The following is a 17,233-nucleotide window of genomic DNA, read 5'->3' as shown; positions in this document are numbered from 1 at the left end:
TTCCAATTCAGTTTTTGTCTGCACATTTCTATTTATACTTTATGGTCTCTTTATTCTGTATTTGGTGAAGGTCAATCTGTGTTCTCCATGTGTGACAGAGGTGAGATATTCTGCTAGCATATAGTTTCTTAGCTTGTTCTGGTTTCTAAATTGGGGTTTTAGGGCCTGGTGTAATATTTGTAGTGTTGCCTTTTCATAGGTAGAGTTATCACTGTTTGTATGCTGGCTGTTATTGCTGTTTTGGTATTGGCATTTTACTATATTTTAATTGCAATTCATTTTACCCAAGGCCTTCTGAGAACTGAACCCATACCCAACATATGTTATAATAGGCTTAATGTGGGTATATACAAAAAGGAACTGTGTGTTAAAAGATGAAATTTCAATTTGTCAACATATTACATTTTATTCATCTACATATTCATCTTTGTGAGACTTTCCTCAGTCCAAATGACATCTAATCTTTACCGAGGTCTACTGTGCTGTTCGTATCTCTCCCGCTGCATGAAAACCTGGCCCCTAAACCCTAAGCCACCACCAACACCTCACCTTGAGCTATTAGCTGCCCCTCCTATAGAAAGATAAATAATTGACGACTATGAAGGCCTTACAGATATTCTCTCTCTCTCTCTCTCTCTCTCTCACTCTCTGGTTCCCCATGGTTCCCTGTGATGTTGATACAGCACTAAAATTGATTTATATTTCTGTGTCATGCAAGGTTAGTGTAATATAATTTTATCCTTAGTTTATTTAATGTACGAGTTTAGTTTGCACTTATTATATTGTGAATGATTTCCTTTTGCAGCTTTATAGATTGGGAAATGCCATCTTTTGGTGATATCAGAGCTTCAGATTTTTCATTTTGAGAGGCAGCGGGTAGGAACTTTCAGTATTTTTGGAATTGGTAAGCACACTTAGGTTCTCAGTGATTAAAACATATATTCTTATGCTTTTATATCAATGAAGTATGTGATACGATGCACAGGATTAAGAGGTCCCTTTAAACTACTGAAGCAGCGTGAGATAGTGTACGCTCTAGCAAGACCTCTTGGAGATTCATTTGAATTACTGAAGCACTTTAGCAAACTCTCGTGCAATGAAACACATCTTTGGGGGGACACTTCAGTAAATTCCCCTGAAGAAGCCTAACTGGTGAAACAGTTGGGGAAATATCAACATTCTTTGCTGAACAGGGATTCTTATTGTGGGGAAGTATCGATGTATTTTATTGAATAGGGGATTCTCATTATGTTTTAATGTTATCATGGATGAATGTTATGTATGAATGTGTGTGACATAGGGTTATTTAATCAGTGTCATTATTGTTTTTAATTATTATATAATTACTTTTGTACTACAACTTAGTGTGCATTTGCTTAAAGTGTAACATGTTGACAAATTGAGATTTCATCCTTTAACACACAATTCCTTTTTGTAAATGCTCACGTTGTGCATGTTAGGAATTGCTTTATACCTCTATTTTCGATACAATAGGCTTAAATCAATATGGGATCAAAATGTCTATTTTTTATTTTGCAGGGTTTTCTGATTGACACTACAGCACTGCATGTAAATATAATCTGCATGCTATTAGTGATACTTTTACCTCATAAGACTGTACTTTGAATGGCTTTTTTAAATGTAAAAACTATTATGAATGCATAATTTGTAATTGTATACGAGGAGAAAAGAACTGGGGGTACAAGGCTGTAAGCTTAACCTATGATGCCTAATACCCTGGCTGCACAGGACCCATGTGGAAAAGCAGGATTGTGGAGCTGTGCTGCTTTGGGTCCTGAGGCTCAATTTTGTTTTTAAACCTTGGAGGAACAGCATAGATTAGACTGCTCTCCCCTCCCCTCCTTTAGAGTAGGTAGGCAGTGCAGAGCTTGGGGAACCTAAAAGTAGCAGACTGTAGCACTCAGCCAATGGGAATGGTGGTGGGGAGGGGCTATGGAGAAATGGAGCCAAGCTACAATCAGAAATAGGGATGGGGTAAGACAAGAGGAAGTGCCTATGTAGTGTTGGGGAGGCTTCTGTAGGTTGGACTTTCCTTCTGAAAGGGTCAGCTGGCTGTGGAACCAGTGAGTCTCCTGGAGTGGGGGGCCAAGAAGGGGTGGGGGTGGGAATGGGAGACAAAGAGGGCTGCTGAAGTCTGGGGAAGGGCTGGCAGCAAGCAGAAAGCTTTTAGATAATGATGTGGCAGTATTGGAGTGGGGGCACTCACTGTGTGAGCATATGAGCAGCAGCACAATGGCAAAATGTGTATGGTCAGACAGTGAGAGTGGGTGTCTTTCTCCCTGACACAGAAAGATGCCCATATACACACTTTCTCTATGACACACCCATACACTGAGAGGGAGAGTGTGTCCATGAACATCTGTGTCAGAGAGAGAGTGAGAGACACCCACACACACCCTCTCTTGGATGGTCACAAAGTGGGTGTCTGAAAGAGTGTGTGTGGATGTTTGTGTCTAAGAAACTGTGTGTGTCTGATACTGGTTGGCAGTGTGGTTCTCACATTCTCCAAGGACAAGCAGGATGGTAGTTTTCACACATGGGTGACATCATCAGATGGAGCCCTGATGCAGAAAACTTATGTCAAAGTTTTTAGAACTTTGACTAGGCACACTGAACATGCCCAGCATGCCCTATACCATGCATCCATGCGGGGTTCCCTCTCTAGTCTCTTTTTCCACGGAGCTGTAAGCCTCATGGTGTGAATGAGCTCACTCTGGCTGTTTTTTGGCCTTGTGGAAAACTGTGGTTTTTCCTCACTGTTCCGTCGCTGGGTCCCTCTTGGTGCTCTCCAGTAGTGTCTCCTAGTCAAGGTTTTCGGTGATTCAGATAAGTTTCCTTTCGTGGTCGATTCCCCGTGGCGGCAATGCATCGGTGCCCGCTGGCCATCGACGACTCACTGCCATCGTTTTTGGTTCGTGCCCCTTTTCTTTCATCCGACATGGCCACGTCCAGTTTTTGGCGATGCCCCCGGTGCCAAGGACCATGTCCATTATGGATCCGCATGAGATATGTGTCTTCTGCCTGGGAACATCGTATGACATCCAGGTTGCCGCTTATGCATCCAGATGACCTGAAGGGACGTCGGCTTCGACTCGACAAGATGGAACAGCTCTTTGGGTCGAAGAAGTCTGAGCTATCGGCATCAGCATCAAAGGACCAAGGAGCCGCACCAATTGACATTGAGTCATCATCAGCAGGACCATCTGTTCCATGGATGCTGTCAGCAGACAGGAGCACTAGAGACCAACCATCGTCGAGCTCCTCCAGGCGAGGATGTCGGGTTCCTAGTCATCAGCCTCAGCACTGGGGAAAGACTGGGCTGAGCATCGAGGGAACCTGTCGATACGTGGTGCTAGACACAGGGATGCACCAGCCTTTGCCGCGATGCCCCCCGAAGTAACCCCATGGCGAGGAGTGCCAATCCTCCATCGGTGCCGGGGCTCTGCAACAGTTTCCACCAGTCCAGATGCCAGTCACCAATCCACCTCAAGGGTCTGAAGAAGATCTGGCCACCCTCCTTCCTTCCAGTCAGTGTTGGCATCAGCAACGATCGAGGAGGAGCTGGAACGCCGAGTCCAGTTAGTGGAGGACTGGGTGCTGCAGAGCTTTGGTCTTATAGCACTGGACCCAGTGCTGCCTGTTCTCGTACCACTTCTGGAGAAGCTCAACATGTTCATCGGTATGTTACCGGCCAAGCAGGCATTGGTTCCTGGGACAGCTTCAGTACCCAGCAGGGCACAGAGGCTCCCCCCTACGAATACAGAGGTCATTGTCAGTTCCCCAAAGAGGAAGCTCCACTGAGGAAGGTGGAGATGCCGAGGTCTGCTGCCCCCATCCAGTTCTACCAATGCCTGCACCTCTGGATGAAGGCATGCAGGTGCCATGCCCTGTGACTTACAGTGAAAATGAGGAACTCTGTGACCCCTGGGGGGTTGACACATCAGAGTCCGAAGGCTCCAAGGGGCTCCCTTCAGAACCTTCTGCTCCAGAGAAGCAAAGGAAGTTTCCGCCTAAGGACTTAACCTTCGCAGATTTTGTGCAGGTGATGGCAGAAGCCATCCCATTCTAGCTTTTGACAGAGGAGTATGTCAGGCATAAAATGCTTGAGATCCTTCATTTCCTGGAGCCTCCTAAGGAGATTGTGGAAGTGCCAGTACACCTGATCCTTAAGGAGTTGCTGCTGAGGATATAGGAACATCCCTTCACAATGCCTCCCGTTAATAAGAAGGCAGATGGGGTCTACCTTGTCCAGAAGGCTGCTGGATTCGATAAGCGCCAGCTGCCCCACCAGTCGGCGGTGGAGCAGAGAGCGATGGACACTCTTGGGAGGAAGGTAGTGCAAGGCTCCATGCTCATTGCCTGCATCGCTGCTTACCAGCTCTACATGAGCCAGAACTCGCGGCAAATCTGGAAGCAGGTGCAGGAGGTGGCCAAGGAACTGCCTCAACAGCAGCAGGACACCCTCATGTCGCTGGTGTATAAAGGCCTGGAGAGCAGAAAACACGAGGTCCGTGAGACCTACAATGTTTTCGAGACAGCATCGAGAATCTCTGTAGCTGAAATCGGTGCATGCAGAATGGCATGACTGGGGGCCTCGGATCTCTGACTAGAAGTACAGGAATGATGCTCTGACGTGCCGTGTACTGGAGAGAATCTCTTCAGAGATAGGGTGAGGGCCACTGTGGCCCAGCTTCGGGACCACCATGAAACCCTCCAACAATTCTCTGCCAGTACTCCTGACCCATCCTCCTTTTCTAGGAGGTCAGCGAGACCGGGGCCAAGGAAGTCTTTTGCCAAAGGAAATACTATCCTCTGCCCCCTCACTCCTGTCAACACCATTAGGCCTCCCACAGCCATCCTAGGCAGCAGAGAGCTCCCAAGCCCCAGCCAGCTCCTCAGTCAACTCCGGGGATGGGGTTTTGCTGGGTCGTAGGGAGCGTATGCTAGTTGCCATACCTGGGACAATGAACCCTCTGGTCGGGGGAAGGCTGCAGTTCTTTGCAGACTAGTGGCACAGTATAAACTCAGACCAGTGGTTCTGTTCATTGTACGTCAGGGGTACCAATTGAACCAATTGTGTGTCCCGCTAAATTGCCCTCCGTGCCCATTTTGGGGGCCGGTAGCATAATCAGAAGATACTACTAGTAGAGCTCTCCTCCCTTTTAATTGCCAGGGTGGTCCCAACAGGGCAAAGAGGATGGGGATTTTACTCTGGTACTTCCTGATTCCAAAGAGAATAGGAGGACTCCATTCCATCCTAGACCTAAAGGCCTTGAACAAGTTTCTAAAAAGAGAAAAGTTCATGCTGGTTTCCCTCTCTTGATCCCCCTCTTGCAAAAAGGGGACTGGCTATGCTCCCTTGACCTAAAAGACACATACACTCAAATCGAGATCTTCCTTGGGCACAAGAAGTATCTTTGATTTGTCATGGGAAAACAGCACTTCCAGTACCTGGTGTTGCCATTTGGGTTCGCGTCAGCCCATGGGTCTTCATAAAATGCCTGGCCATGGTGGGGGCGCATCTCTGCAGGCTAGGACTGCACATTTTCCTGTATCTGGACAATTGGCTACGAGGCAGGGACCACCAATTTCATGTGCTTGACCATTCGGGTGCTGGAATCACTAAGGTTTGTTCTCAACTACCAAAAGTCCCATCTCAACCCGTCATTTCAACTGGATTTCATAGGAGCCCTGCTAGACATGACTCAGGCCAAGGCCTTCCTGCCTCATCAGAGGGCCTTCACCTTGATGACCATTGTGACAGAGATCCAAAAGAGCCAGCAGGTATCAATCTGGACATGTTAAGATTGTTAGGCCATATGGCCGCAACCGTCCATGTCACTCCCTTGGCACGTTTACACATGCGCAGAGCCCAATGGACTCTGAGATTGCAGTGGCGCAGGCCACTCAGAGCCTCCAGAATTGCATCCAAGTCACCCCGTCTCTCCGGGACTCATTCTCCTGGTGGCAGATGCTTTCAAATCTGGAATGGTGGATCTTGTTTCAAAGTCCCCTTACCCAAATTGTCCTAACCATGGATGCATCCAACCTGGGATGGGGAGCTCAGCACTCAGGTCTCTGGTCTGCCCAGAAACACTCTTGTCAAATCAACTTCCTGGAGCTTCGGGCATTCTGGTATGCGGTATGGGCTTTCAGAGATCGGCTATCCAACAAAGTTATCCTGATCTACACTGACAACTAAGTAGTTATATGGTAAGTCAACAAGCAGGGAGGCATGTGATCATGCCTCCTGTGTCAGGAAGCAGTCCAGATCTGGTCATGGGCCCTGGCCCAAGGGATGGTGCTCAGGACCATGTACCTGGCTGGGACAGAAAACATGGTAGAGGACAGGCTGAGTCGAGCCTTCACACCCCACGAGTGGTCCCTAGACTAGGGGGTAGCAAATTGGATATTCCACCTCTGGGGGAGCCTGGACGTAGATCTATTCGCGTCCCCCTGCAACAGGAAGGTGTCTCAGTTCTGCTCCCTGTACAGATCAGATGGCAAACCAGCCTCTGATGCCTTCGCCCATCATTGGGGAAAAGTTCTTCTGTATGCGTATCCTCCCCTTCCCTTTGTGGCAAAAACTCTCTTGAAGCTTCGTGAGAATAGGGGGACTATGATCCTCATAGCCTCTCATTGGCAGAGACAGATCTGGTTTCCACTCTTATGGGAGTTATCCATCCAGAGACTAATCAGTCTGGGGACTTCCCAGATCTCATCACACAAGGCTGTGGCATCCCAACCTCCAGGCCCTGAAGTTCACAGCCTGGACGTTTAGAAGTTAATCCTGCAGCTGCTTGATCTTTCAGAGGATATGTCTTGTGTCCTGGTGGCTTCTAGAAAGCCTTCCTCTAGAAAGTCCTATGGACTGAAGTGGAGGAGGTTTTCTGTATGGTGTAAGCAGAAGGACCTAGATCCATTCTCCTGCCCCACACAAAAACTCTAGGAGGTAGTCAAGCAGTTTTTGTGTGGGGCAGGAGAATGGATCTAGGTCCTTCTGCTTACACCACACAGAAAACCTCCTCCACTTCAGTCCATAGGACTTTCTAGAGGAAGGCTTTCTAGAAGCCACCAGGACACAAGACATTTCCTCTGAAAGATCAAGCAGCTGCAGGATTAACTTCTCAACATCCAGGCTTAAAGACCAACTCCGTAGAGTCATCTCAGTGCAACTGGCACATACCACCAAGGTATAGATGGAATACCCATCTCTGGACAGCTTATAGTTGTATGTTTCATGTGGGGCCTGCTTCAACTGAAGCCTCCCCTAAGGCCTCCTGATGTGTCTTGGGACCTCAACATGGTGTTAGCTTAGCTGATGAAAGCTCCTTTTGAGCCATTGTACTCCTGTGACCTGAAGTACCTGACCTGGAAGGTCATATTTTTGGTGGTGGTCACTTCAGCATGCAGGGTCAGCAAGCTCCAAGCCTTAGTGACTTTTCCACCTTATACTAAGTTTTATCATGACAAGGTTGCCTTTGTGTATGTACCCTAAATTCCTGACTAAGGTGGTGATGGATTTCCATCTTAATCAGTCAATCGTCCTGCCAGTATTTTTCCTGGGCCCTATTCGAACCAAGACAAACGAGTACTGCACTGTCTGGACTGCAAGCGAGCCTTAGCCTTCTAACTGGAGCAGACAGACGTCCATAGACAGTCCATCCAACTTTTTATTTCTTTCGACAAGAATAGATTAGGTGTTGCCATTGCCAAATAGACACTATCCAGTTGGCTAGCAGATTGCATCTCCTTCTGTTATGCCCAGGTGGGACTGCATCTTGGGGGTCATGTCAAGGCTCATTCTGTCAGAACAATGGCAGCATCGGAGGCCCACTTGTGAGCAGTTCCTGTGGAGAAGATCTGCAAGGCTGCAACATGGAGTTCTCTCCATGCATTCCTATCTCATTACTGTCTAGAGAGGAATGGCTAATGCAATAGTAGGTTTGGCCAGTCTGTCCTTCAGAATCTGTTTTAGGTGTAGAACCAACCCAACTCTCCCACCTAGAGCCCGTTGTTTTGGTTCAAGCTGTCTCCCCCTCTGTTACCAACAGTACAGGTGGTGTTGTGCCCGTTGGCACCTGGTTGGGTGTCTTTTGGTCCTCTTTTGTGTTGGGAAGCAGCCTGTAGCTAGGGATTTACCCATGTGTGAGAACTACCATCCTACTTGTCCTCGGAGAAAGCAGAGTTGCTTACCTGTGATAGGTGTTCTCCGAGGACAGCAAGATGTTAATCCTCACAAAACCTGCCTACCACCTCGTGGAGTTGGGTTTATTCTATTTTTTATTTTGATCATAATTCTACATTACAAGACTAGAGAGGGACACTGGGTGGACGCGTTGTATAGGACATGCTGGGCATGCTCAGTGTGCCTAGTCAAAGTTCTATAAACTTTGACATAAGTTTTCTGCATTGGGGATCCATCTGATGATTTCACTCATGTGTGAGGACTAACAGCCTGCTCTCCTCGGAGAACACCTGTTACAGGTAAGCAATTCTGCTTTACTTGGCAACTGTTTCAAGAGCTGATTGGTTGGCAAGAGACTTTAATACCAGAATAGGAATCCAAGATATAATTATGACAGATATAAACAGACTTGGGGGCAGATGGCAACCAATTGCATGGATGGAAGAGGGTACACTGCTCAGTTTGCTCACCCCTGATCTAGGGTGTGCTCCAATTTATTTATTTATTTTTATTTCGGATTTTTATATACCGGCATTCGAGACCGCAGTCACATCATGCTGGTTCACATAAAACAGGGGTGCAAATAAATATAAACTAGAACAATGGTGCGGAAAAGGCAGTTACATGTAACAAGGTGACTAGAACTTGGCGAGGAAGGAAGATAAAGGATAGGTTATTAATTCAATACTTAGTTATTTAGAAAAATGTGAAATTTATGTTGGAGACTTTTTGGCCAGGCTCCAGGTCACATGATATACCTATGAAGGGTCAGTTTGGCGTGCTTTTGGGAACTGTTGAAACACCTGCTGCAAGGAAAACACGTAAGAGAGTCAGACAGATATCCTGTGTGTTGGTTTTGAAAAAAATCCCGCCAAGCTGATATTTTCCTGCAATCTGCCCCTGTAATTTAATGTAGCTTATTCACCTTGTCCAATAGAAAATGCTAAAAACATTTTAACAAATCAAACCTTGTATCTGTGTCTCCTAAAGCAGTGGTTCTCAACCTGTGTGTCGCCATGTGTGTGAGAGAAAAAGACAACATGTATGTGTGTGATTGAAAGCCTGTGTGTGTAAGCCTGAAAATATAGACAGCATGTGTGTAAATGTGTAATTAAGAGCCTATATAAGTGAGAGAAAAAGCACGTGTATATGTGAGTGACTAAGAGCATGTGTGTATAGGTGTGTAATTGAGAGCCAGTGTGAGAGAGAGCGCTGGTCTGTGACTGAGAGAGGAGAAAGTTCCAAGCAAACCACCCCTCCTCCTGCTAATTCAGAACAATCTCAGGGCACCTGGATATCAAACGTTCCCAGGTATGCAGAGCAAAACATTTTTTGTATCTTTATTATTTTTCTTTGTTGGGCCTTTGTGTCTGCAATTTTGAAATATTTTATTGGTGTCTAGAAATTTTTGATACAAGTTTTTAATTTCTGGATATTTCATTCATCAGCTGTTTTGAAATAATCTGTTCTTTTTGTTAATATGGTTTTACTGCTACTGATTTTATATTTCTTGATTTGTTTTATAAGGACTGGTGATGTTTCTCTTTTTCCTTTTTTACACTGCATACAGTCTCTCTGGCTTGTTGCGGTTTACAATTCGGTTTTTGTCTGCATGCTTCTGGTCTCTTTATTCTTTGTTAGGTGAGAGTCAGCACATGTGACTCAGGTGAGGTTTTCTGCTGGCGTGTACTTTCTGTGTAGGGCTCTATAGCAGCCTGACTTGGTCCGTTTTCCTAATAGGAGGTATATTTTTGTCTTAAGGCCTGGTGTAATATTTTCAGTGTTGCCTTTTCTTAGGTAAGGTGTTTACTGTGTGAGTACTGGAAATTGGTGCTGTTTTGGTGTGGGATGTTTACTATTTATGCAATTTCTGTTCAGACAATATAAGTATCTTTCTCTTGTGGCATTCTTAACAATAAAAATAATACTGGGCCTTTATTTTTTATTTCCGCTGTGAATTGTAATGAGCAGTTTGTCACACATGCGAGCGTGGTCTGTCAGGTGTGTCACAATGGGAAAAAGGTTGAAACCACTGACCTAAAGCACGCTTTGCACATGTGATACATCGCATGCTATAGTGGTCAGCAAAAATCAGTAAACAACTTTATTTTTAGCAATTCCTGGAACACCTTGTTTTTCTAGGATATATATTGCAATGTTTAGCTATGTGATCTTTGGTTTCCTTCTTTCCACTTAGAGGTACAGATTGGGCGGTGTAGTGAGTAGGACGTTACCTGGGTAAAGTTATTCAGCAGGAATTCTGCTGCCGGATATGTCAAGCAAAAAGTTACTTGGCTAACTTTACCTGGGGAACACTCTGAGTCAGCGGCACTCCCCGGGTAAAGTTAAGCCCCGCCCCCAGAAAGACCTTATTCTATCTCTTTTTATCTGGCTAAATGTTAAGACATAAGAAGCCTCAAATGACAAAATTGAAGGGCTACTGTCCTCACTCGATACAATCAAACATACACAATGGGGCGGATTTTCAGAGCCCTGCTCGCGTAAATCCGCCCAAAACCGGGCGGATTTACGCGAGCAGGGCCCTGCGCGCCGGTGAGCCTATTTTACATAGGCTCACCGGCGCGCGCAGAACCCCGGGACTCGCGTAAGTCCCGGGGTTTTCGGAGTGGGCGTGTCGGGAGGCGTGTAGGGGGCGGGGCCGGAGCGTGCGGCGTTGCGGGGGCGTGTCGGCAGCGTTTTGGGGGCGGGTACGGGGGCATGGCTACGGCCCGGGGGCGTGGCCACGCCCTCCGTACCTGCCCCCAGGTCGCGGCCCGGCGCGCAGGAGGCCCGCTGGCGCGCGGGGATTTACGCCTCCCTCCGGGAGGCGTAAATCCCGCGACAAAGGTAGGATGGGGGTTTAGACAGGGCCGGGCGGGTGGGTTAGGTAGGGGAAGGGAGGGGAAGGTGAGGGGAGGGCAAAGGAAAGTTTCCCTTCTAGGCCGCTCCGATTTCGGAGCGGCCTAGGAGGGAACGGGGGTAGGCAGCGCGGCTCGGCGCGCGCAGGCTATACGAAATCGATAGCCTTGCGCGCGCTGATCCAGGATTTTAGCCGATACGTGCGACTACGCGCGTATCTACTAAAATCCAGCGTACTTTTGTTTGCGCCTGGAGCGCAAACAAAAGTAGGCTGTTCGCGCTCGTCTGAAAATCTACCCCAATATGGGGTAGATTTTAAAAGAAGCGCGATCAGCCTACTTTTGCTTGCGCATCAGACTCAAGCAAAAGTACGCTGGATTTTAGTAGATACGCGCGGAGCCGCGCGTATCCACTAAAATCCCTGGATCGGCGCGCACAAGGCTATTGATTTGTATAGCCGGCGCGCGCCGAGCCGCGCTGCCTAACCCGTTCCCTCCAAGGCCGCTCCGAAATCGGAGCAGCCTCGGAGGGACCTTTCCTTTGCCCTCCCCTCACCTTCCCCTCCCTTCCCCTACCTAACCCACCCGCCCGGCCCTGTCTAAACCCCCCCCCCTTACCTTTGTCGGGGGATTTACGCCTCCCGGAGGGAGACGTAAATCCCCGCGCGCCAGCGGGCCTCCTGCGCGCCGGGCCGCGACCTGGGGGCGGGTACGGAGGGCGCGGCCACGCCCCCGGACCGCCCCGGGCCATAGCCACGCCTCCGTACCCGCCCCCAAAACGCTCCCGACACGCCCCCGAAACACCGCGACGACCGGGCCCGCCCCCCGACACGCCCCCCTCCGAAAACCCCGGGACGTACGCGAGTCCCGGGGTCTGCGCGCGCCGGTAGGCCTATGTAAAATAGGCTTACCGGCGCGCAGGGCCCTGCTCGCGTAAATCCGCCCGGTTTTGGGCGGATTTACGCGAGCAGGGCTCTGAAAATCCGCCCCTATGTGAGGATTAATTATATTTTAACATTTCATCCGTTTGTTTTTCACCTTAAGAAATTGGTATCAGACTGCGTGCTCAATCGCTTAGGCTCTTGCCCTATACAGGGCTACAACCTCTTTCATGATGGCAATGGCACTAGAATAGTAACTTCATTTACCAATTTCACTAATGTACTCTTTTTATTATATATGCCAATTTTTAACTTTTTTATCGTTAAAAAAAAATTTTTTTTTAAATTTTTTTTTACTTATCTTGCCAAATTCATGACAACCTCTCCGCACCGTTGTGTAAACGTGTCCCGTGAATATCCAAATCAACTGCCTGACAGGCAGTACTATCAACCAATATATGTGTGTGTGATTGCTAAAATTCTACCCTCCCGACATTGCAATGTTTCGGCGGCACAGCTCGCCTGCTTCAGGGGATTCCTCCTGATAAGAGAATATAAAATACCATTTTCATTAGTACACTATTCATATTTACTGATATTTTTTGCAAACATTGATGGGTGGTTTGAAGAGCAGTGGTTGAAAGTTAGTCCTTATTGTAATAATATCTTGTTCTGGCGACGCTTTATTGACGATATTATTATTGTTTGGTCTGGAGGAGCAGCATTGTTTGAAAATTTCATCAACTGGCTTAATTCGTGTGACCCCTCTCTCCAGTTTACTCACACTTTTGGAGATAAGGAAGTATCCTTTTTGGATATTTTGGTAACCATTAGATCGGATGAATTTTTCTTCTCAATCTATAGAAAACCAACGGACAGGAATACGTTGTTAGAATATTCAAGTCATCATCCGCAACAATTAATTCATAGCATACCTTTTGGACAATTTTTAAGGTTGAGAAGGTTATGCTCAACAACAGCGGAATTTAAGGTTCGTTCTAAGGAGATGAGTGAGAAGTTCTTGAATAGAGGTTACCCAGAGAAAGTAATTAGGAAAGCGTGGAAAAGAGCCAGATGGAACAGAGAGCTCCTGTTAACTCCCCAAGTGAAATCAAAAAAGAGTAAATTAGCTTGCGTATTGCCTTATTCTGCTTGTATAAGGAAGGTGGTAGATAGCATGAAAAAGCACTGGCACATCCTTAAGGTCCACCAGGTATTTGCTGAACGGCCATGGGTGGCGTTCACAAGAGGTAATAACATCAAGGACCGAGTAGTTCATTCTATGTTTAAAACATTTCAAACACAAGAGAGTATAACATTGGGTCATTTCCCATGTGGTGCATGCACGTGTGTGAGAATGCTTGTTCTAATATAAGCATTCCAATAGAGAAACTACATTTTTATAAACCTCGGGCAAGGTCGACCTGTATCACTCAAGGAGTGGTTTACGCTATATGGTGTCCCTGCGCATTGGTGTATATAGGGAAAACAGTAAGAAGCCTCAAAACACGTTTGATTGAGCACAGGAGTGCTTTAAAATGTATGAGGTTAGAAGCACCAATGGTGCAACATTGCATCGAACAAAATCATTCTTTTAGTAGTATGAGATGTACAGTGCTAGAAGTGTTGAAGCAGGATATATGGGGAGGTGATTTCAATTTAAAATTACTACAACAAGAACAAAGGTGGATTTTTAAGTTGCGGACCACGGAGCCATCGGGCTTAAATAAGGAGGTAGACTGGTCAGTCTTTAGGCAGTGAGTGCCGATACGAACTGGTAGCAGGCTCTCTTGATTATTTGAGAATTAAGGGCAGGAGGGAACTATAAACATTGAAATGTTTTAGAATTAAGGGCAGGAGGTAACTTTAAACATAGGAATGTTTTAGAAAAGCTCTTTAGAATGCTAGTGCACTCTGAACACAAGAGATTGGCTGGAACTTGAAAGTTTTTCTCTGATTGGTGAGACACTGAAGACAGGGGGAGGTTTAAAAACCAGGAAGTAATGGTCAGTATATACTGAGCATTTACGCTGAAAGTTTTGTGCTGTGGGGAAGGAACTGGTAATGGTCAGTAAAATGAGTAAGTACCGTTGTGTTAAGCATCTTATGTCTAATAATGTTTGAAAGGATCTTTATTGAAATGGAAACAGTAAAGTTGTTGAAGATAGGGGGAGGTTTAAAAACAAGGAAGTGGTGGTGAATGTATATTGAGCGCATGTGCGCTATAAGTTTTGCGCTAAAAAAAAACTGGCAATGAATAGTAAAGAGATGTGTGTTCTATGTTTAATAGTACAATGTTTGCAAAAAATATCAGTAAATGTGAATAGTGTACTAATGAAAATGGTATTTCATATTCTCTTATCAGGAGGAATCCCCTGAAGCAGGTGAGCTGTGCAGCCGAAACATTGCAATGTTGGGAGGGTAGAATTTTAGCAATCACACACACATATTGGTTGATAGTACTGCCTGTCAGGCAGTTGATTTGGATATTCACGGGACATGTTTACACAACGGTGAGGAGAGGTTGTCATGAATTTGGCAAGATAAGTAAAAAAAAAATTTTTTAAACAATAGTTAAAAATTGGCATATATAATAAAGAGTACATTAGTGAAATTGGTAAATGAAGTTACTATTCTAGTGCCATTGCCATCATGAAAGAGGTTGTAGCCCTGTATAGGGCAAGAGCCTAAGCGATTGAGCATGCAGTCTGATACCAATTTCTTAAGGTGAAAAACAAACGGATGAAATGTTAAAATATAATTAATCCTCACATATTGTGTATGTTTGAAGACATAAGAAGCGCCAGGCTGGGTCAGCCCAAGGTCCATCGATCCCGGCATTCTGTCTCCGACGGTGGCCAGTCCAGATCACAGGTACCCCGCAGATCTCCAATAGTTGATCCATTTCTTGTATCTCACTCCCAGGGATATGCGCTGGCTTTCCCAAGTCTGCCTGGTTATGGGCTTTTCCTTCAGGAACTTGTCCAATCCTCTTTTGAACCCCACTTTGTTATTTGCCTTGACCATGTCCTCTGGCAACAGATTTTATAACTTGCTTGTGTGCTGAGTGATAAAATACTTCCTATGAATTGTTTTAAATATGTAGGTTGCTAGTTTCATGGAGTCTCTGCTAATCCTAGTGTGGTTTGCAAGGGTAAATAACCGTTCCACCCCACTCATGAGTTTCTACATTTCAGTCATGTTCCCTCAGTTGTCTCTTCTCCAAATTAAAGAGCCCAATGGGGCGGATCTTCAAAACTCCGCGAATAGCTTACTTTTGTTTGCGCTCCAGGCGCAAACAAAAGTAAGCTGGATTTTAGTAGATACGCGCGGAGCCGCGCGTATCTACTAAAAAACCTGGGTCGGCGCGCGCAAAGCTATCAATTTTGTATAGCCGGCGTGCGCCGAGCCGCGCGGCCTACCCCCGTTCCCTCCGAGGCCGCTCCGAAATCGGAGCGGCCTCGGAGGGAATCCTCTAAACACCTTCCCCTCCCTTCCTCTACCTAACCCACCCGTCCGGCCCTGTCTAACCCCCCCCTTACCTTTGTTGGGGGATTTACGCCTCCCAGAGGGAGGCGTAAATCCCCGCGCGCCAGCGGGCCTCCTCCGCGCTGGGCCGCGACCTGGGGCGGGTACGGAGGGCGCAGGCCACGCCCCGGACCGCCCAGGGCCGTAGCCACGCCCCCGTACCCGCCCCCAAAACGCTGCCGACAACGCCCCCAAAACGGCGCGCCGACAGGGACCGCCCCCCGACACGCCCCCGACACACGCCCCCCTCGGGAGAAACCCCAGGACTTACGCGAGTCCCGGGGCTCTGCGCGCGCCGGTGGGCCTATGTAAAATAGGCCCACCGGCGCGCAGGGCCCTGCTCGCGTAAATCCGGGCGGATTTACGCGAGCAGGGCTCTGAAAATCCGCCCCAATATGTTTTGCCTTTCTCCATAAGAGAGCTTTCCCATCCCCTTTATCAATTTGTTGCCCTTCTCTGTACCTTTCCTATGCCCAGTATGGATTGTTTTTTTAGGTGGGGCGACCAGAATTGCGCACAGTACTCAAGGTGCAGTCACACCACAGATATATACAAAGGCATTACGATCTTCTCAGTTTTGTTTTCTGTTCCTTTCCAAATAATTCCGAACATTTGCCTTTTTAACCTCTTCCGCACACTCAGCCGAATCCACAAGAACTCCGAGGTCCTTTCCCTTGGTTGTTGTGACTTCCCTAACATGGGACCGAGCATCATGTACCTGTAGCTGAGATTATTTCTCCCTGTGTGCAATACTTTGCATTTGTCCACAATAAATTGTATCTGCCATCTAGTCACCCAGTCTCCTCATCTCACAAGGTCCTTCTGCAGTTCTTCACAATCCTCTGCTGTTTTAAGACTCTGAACAATTTTGTGTCATCTTCTACTCACTGGTCCCTTTCTCCACATGGGTCCCTGGGTCACTCCACTAATGACCTTTGTCCATTTGGAAAACTGACCATTTATCCTATCCCCTTTATCCAGTTACCAATCCATAACAGGACACTGCCTCCTTTCCCATGATATCCCAGTTTCCTGAGAAGCCTCTCATGGAGGACTTTATCAAATGCCTTCTGAAAACTCAAATACACTATATCAACCGTCTCATCTTTATCCGCCTTTCCAAAAAATCTAGTAAATCAGTAAGGCATGTGGTGAGTTTGCTTTAATTTCTGGTTAAATTCTGTTGGGTTATGACGCTAAAGGCTGCCATCTACAGAGATTGCGCGGCTGAGCTTAAAGGAATAACCACCGATTTATCTCACGGGCTGTGCTAACGCTAGGTAATAAATCCAGACTCCCGCAAAAACTCTGCTTCCAAATACAAGTCTGTTTTTATTGACACGAAGACTGTATTTATAAAGGCCAATTTACAGGATATGTCACAGTTCAAGCCCGTTAGAGCGATGCAGAAATAAAACGCAGACGTTTAAATCCTTCAAGGCTCGTGTTTCCGGGCGAAACGTAGTCACGGAAATATTCAAAATCACAAACACCCGCTGAGTGACTGACCACTCTAGCTGAGTGCCTCTCTCCTCGAGCTTTCCGAGCTGGATTACGCTGTCCGGACGTCCCAGAAATGTTCAGGAATTACCAGTAAGGTAAAGGTATTCCTCCTCTCTCGGTTCCCAACACCGGAAAAAGGTTTTCAGCTCACGGTCTTTGACGCCGATGCCAGAATCTGCTCCTGGGAAAAGGGAGTTGGGTTTGTGCTGCTGCGGCTGAACTCTGTTCAGCTCTGTGGGAAATGACATGGGGCC

At 46.9% G+C, this 17,233-nt stretch overlaps 1 protein-coding gene across 1 annotated transcript in view; it reads left to right on the top strand.

Annotated features, from left to right (window-relative positions):
- The window catches only part of ZNF827 (zinc finger protein 827), a 377,001-nt gene that overhangs the window by 140,768 nt on the left and 219,000 nt on the right, over window positions 1–17,233 (top strand).

The sequence above is a fragment of the Rhinatrema bivittatum genome, chromosome 1 (assembly GCF_901001135.1).
Source record: "Rhinatrema bivittatum chromosome 1, aRhiBiv1.1, whole genome shotgun sequence".
Classification (NCBI taxonomy): domain Eukaryota; kingdom Metazoa; phylum Chordata; class Amphibia; order Gymnophiona; family Rhinatrematidae; genus Rhinatrema; species Rhinatrema bivittatum.
The sequence above is the reverse complement of the archived record's forward strand: the minus strand, read 5'-3'. Positions and strand labels throughout refer to the sequence as shown.